This window comes from Arvicanthis niloticus, chromosome 11 (genome assembly GCF_011762505.2).
Source record: "Arvicanthis niloticus isolate mArvNil1 chromosome 11, mArvNil1.pat.X, whole genome shotgun sequence".
In the NCBI taxonomy this organism is placed as follows: Eukaryota; Metazoa; Chordata; class Mammalia; order Rodentia; family Muridae; genus Arvicanthis; species Arvicanthis niloticus.
This window is the reverse complement of record NC_047668.1, coordinates 28,069,991-28,074,919: the sequence shown is the minus strand read 5'-3', so window position 1 is coordinate 28,074,919 and position 4,929 is coordinate 28,069,991.

Genomic DNA, 4,929 nt, shown 5'->3' with positions numbered 1-4,929 from the left:
CAGCAGGCAGCTTTTGGATGCTAGTTGTTTTTCCTGTAAGTGGCACAGTGGCATTTTCAGGACGGTGCTTTTTCTAAGTTAATTTCATCTTAGGGGAAGAGGACTGACAGATACAAGTCACCAGGACACACCTTTGTAGGTGAAAGTTAGCAGGAAGAACCAACTCAGCGATCTTGGAAGACAACAACACGGATCCTTATGTTTGTTAGAGAGCAGAGGAAGGAAGAAAGAAGGAGGAAACAAACTCTGGTCCTTTTGCCAGTATCAAGAATCAGGATAGAACAAGCAGAGAAGAGAAAACATTTCATAGATTTCTCCTTGGATTTTCACATGATCAGGTGGGAAGATTGAACAAAACAAACTGAACACAGAGAATCAGCAGCTTAGGATTTCAGATCATCAATGAACTGTGTAGCAATCCAAATAGATTCCTACAGGCTTGAGGATTTCAGCATTTTTAGAGAATGGAAGCAGGGATGTATTGGTAGCTCCTTTTCTTCCAATTCTAATAGACACTGTCTTTAGAGAATGTGGTAAATACGCTTTCTTCTTAGAATGTCTGATGTTTCTTCCATTTCTTGGTGCTTGACGCTGTTTCAATAAAATCAAAGCCTGGAGACTTTACCTGCCCAGTGGTATTCTAACCATCTCCCGTGCTCCTGGAATTTATGTAAGGTCCACAGGCACAGGTGATGCAAGTCTCAGCGGATGTGTTGCAGTCACAACTCTGTGAAGGAAGTGAAACAGTAGTTACAGACATAAATGGGAAACAAAAGGAGAAAAAGTTGGAAAATGAAGTGACATTTCAGAAAAATAAAAAGCAGCCTAGAAGAACATGGGAAAAGTAAACTCAGATGGGCTTGTGTAGGAGGAGAAGCAGAGGGCAGATGCAGCAAGCAGCAAGCAGGTGACAAACAGGTGCACAACGAGGCATAAAATCATCTATCAGTTATGGAAAATTCACATGCAGGCTTCACTTCTGGCTCTGCTACCAAGGGGACTGGTCTCCCTGAGCAAGGCCGTCAGCGCGGATGGCTGCATTTCAGGCCCCGAAAGCTTAGCAGCCACAGATGAGGAAGAGGTAACCAGGCTTAAGTGCTGTTTGTTTTCACAAGACTGAACAAATCACTCGCCACAGCAGCTAAAGGAGGCAAGGGTTTAGCACACTGTGGCCTGTTGGCCCAATCTAACTGACTTCTGTTTTTAGAAATAAGCCTTTGCTGGAACACCGCCATGCCCGTTTGTATACAGATGTCTTCGGCTGTTTTCGCGCTACAATGACAAAGTTAAGTTATTTTGACAGAGAACATATGGCCCCCAAGCTGGAAACATTTACTATTTGGCCTTTTATAGATAAAAAAAAGATCTTTGGCCTCTGCTTTAGAGGCTTTCTAACCTAAGCTCTAGAAAACTTTCAGCTCTTCAAATCAGATAAATTAATTCTTTTCATTGCTTTTTCTGTGGCCTTGTGCTTGATATAGGCCACTCTTCCTTTATCCTCCAGTTATCTTTAAACACAAAATAAGGTAATCAAAATTTTCCTTCAAGCTAACACCACAGTCAAGCACAACTCCCACTCTTAACATCCCATGGTGCTGTGCTGTTTCAGCCCTGCGGCTGCGCAGGAATCACTACAGTGTCTATCAATTGTGTTCATGCTTCACTAAATATTTTTGTGGCCTTACAAGGCTTCTTAGAGCACAAAGGCTCACTAATGACCACAGCCACTCAGAATGGTGTGTGAGGTGTCCCAGGTTAATGTGAGTGTGGACCAGCAGCGGTGCTTGGGTTCTCAGTTGCGTTGTTCTTTGGTTTTGACTAAGGGATCTCTCCCTCTGCTAGAACTCAGATAGAAACGCTTGTATTAGGGCCACGATATCTTATGTAAACATGCTTTGGCATCCCTTTTGCTCACTAAATAGAACATGTGCTGTGGAGTAAAGGTTAGTCACTGCCAGTTCTCTCTTCATTTAGGATGTTGTTGCTTTTCCACCCCAGAGGCTTCTTAACTCTTCATTCTCTGAGTCTTTATTTTCTCAGCCACTGCCATAAAATTCTAGATTCTAACAACTGACAGAACTTAGTTAAAGTGTAAAACTTCTTTCCACAGCTTTGTAATCTCTCTCTCTCTCTCTCTCTCTCTCTCTCTCTCTCTCTCTCTCTCTCTTTCTCTCTCTCTTCCTCTCTCTCCCTCTCTCCCTTCCTGCCCCCCCCCCCCCCTCTCTTGCTGGCTCACTCTCATTCCTCCACCCCTGAGTGTTGAGGGTTCTTTTATTTTTTTTCGTCTTTTGCATCCAGGTCTTAAAACTGTAACTCAGATTTAACATTCACCATGTAGCCCAGACAAGCCTTTACCTTGTGGTAATTCTCCTGCTTTAACCTCCTCAGTGCTGACTATAGATATGCGTCACAATGCCTACCTCTGGGATTCCAGGTTGCATTTAGAAATAGTTTATATACTTTACAGTGATTGGTGATATTTACTGGACATTTGCTATATGCTGGTTATTGAGCAACCATTTTATCTGACCTTCGAAAATTATTAGGGATTCTTCATTACTATTCAGCATTCTTACTACATGATTTTAAAAAAGCAGACAATTAATACAAAAGTATACTTTCAGTCCTTTCAGGGCCTTAAAGTCTGCATGCACCTCTGTGAGCTGAGTATCAACATTTGTCATTTCTCAACATGACTAATTGTTGTGGGTAGATTGTGTTCCACATACAAAAGGCAATTTTAATGTGGCCCTTATTTAGAATGAGAGTCGTTGCAGACATAATTAACTAAGATGTAGTCTTGTAAGGGTACAACATGCTCCTAACCCAGTATGAGTGCTACTGTTATAGCCAAGTAAAGCCAATCAAGGAGATTGCCTTCAAAAGGCAATGCAGAGATGAGGTTTGTGGGTTACGAGGTAAGGGACTACAAAAGTTGTTACCAAAATAATCCAGAAGGTAAAAGGAGTCAGGGAAGGATGCTCCAACAGGCTTCAGAAGTTCCCTGGTTTGGCCTCTAAAATTAAGTCAATAGATTCCTGTTGTTCAAAACTACCTAGGTTGCGGTATTTGATGATGGTATCCTTGGGAAGTTAATAAAGGCTCCATAAATAGAGAAGTACTAACAAAAAAGTATGATTCAATAAATAGAGAATCTAGAATGGAATAGAAACCAGGAGAGTAGTGCAAGAGATTCAGAACAATTTTCTAGGCAAGCATGGTGTTGGAAACTCACAGTTCCAGCTATTCTGGAGGTTAAGGGACAGTTAAATATAACTACTCTACTGGTGGTACAGAAGGTTTGTAGCCTTATGTAGTCCCACTTGTCTACTTTTACTTTAGCCCAATATAGTTCTAGTGTTCTAGACACTAAACCTATGTAAATGCAGTTAAGCCATCACTGAAAGACAGATTGGAGGACACAGTGAGCCTCTGACTAAAATAAAATTCAAAATACTCTATAGCTATTAAATCATATATTTGATACCATCCGATTTTAATGGGAGATTTGTAAGAAAGAAGGAATATAACACAGAGAAAGGTGAGTATGGGTATCTCATTATTAACAAAGTTAGTATTTGGGAATTTGGTGCCAGTGACTTGGTATAAAATATTTATAGGTAGCCAAAACAAAACAAAACACAACAAAATAAGAATTGTATTTCTTTTGGGCACATTCTATCATATAGCCCAGCCTATCCTTGAAGTGAGCAGGGAGCTGAGAATGGCCTTGAGCTCCTGTTTGTTCCTGCCTCTCCTTTGCAGATTCTGGGATTTCAGATAAACACCATCACATCTAGCCCGACTGAATTTACAGTCTCAAAGTTAAAATGATAGCCATGTGACACACTATAGAAATGGCTTATAAAAGGTTGAAAATGAAGCTCAAGCAATAGTTTAGGCCATCAAGCCACAAATTGCTACATTTAAAATAGCAAAGATTGCTTTCTATTGAGATAACCTACAATCATTATGTATCTCGGTTGAACTCTCTTTTTCCAATATTGGACTGAGACATCACGGTTGCCTGCTCTTCAGTTGCTTAAGCCAATTATGACTAGCTTAGCTTCCAGGTGCTTCACATATAAGAACAGGCACATTGTTAGACGGAAGTGCTTTTGAAGAAGCAAAGAAATGCCAGTACATGCAAGGTCTTGCTTCTGTCGTTATATTTAAAGAGAAGAGTGTAAATCTACTTAAGGTAATTAGAAGTGTGAGTCCAAGGGGTCTGCGGAGACCCAGATGTGAGAATGTATGGCCAGTACTTAAAGGCACACTTTCCCCTTTCTCTTGGCCTTTGGAGCAGCTTGGATTTCTTTTTGTCTAATCTTGCCTTCTCTGACAAACCTATTTTTCCTTTAAGACAGAGTTTAAAACTCACTTCCCCTACCAAGTGTATTCAAACTGCCCATTTTGGATGCAGAGCTGGAAAATCTTGCCCTTGATCCAGCAAAATACATTTTAATGTTACTTCTTACAAAATCTGGAAATCTGTGTGTTAGTCTAAAGCGTGTGAGTGCTTGGAATAAGATTGCTACTTAAATGTCTAGGATCTAACATGGTATCTGACTCATAAAGCCAAATGGTACAGAGGCTTAGTGTCTAGTACACTAGAACCGTATTGGGCTAAAGTAAAATTAGCCAAGTAGGACTACCTAAGACTACAAACCTTCTGTACCGTCAGTAGAATAGCAAGGCAAACCGTCAGAAAGCGGAAGCAGCCATTCTGCATTGGGTGAAGTGTGTCTTAGAGTAATATTAATTCACATTTCCCTGACAGGAAGGATTACTGAACATATTTAAAAATAATTAATAGCCATTTGTGTTTCCTTTTGGGAAAATTGCCTATGCACTGCATTTGCCCATTTCTGAGTGACAGTATTACCTCCTTGGTGTTTAATTTCTGAAATTCTTTGTAAATTTTGTATT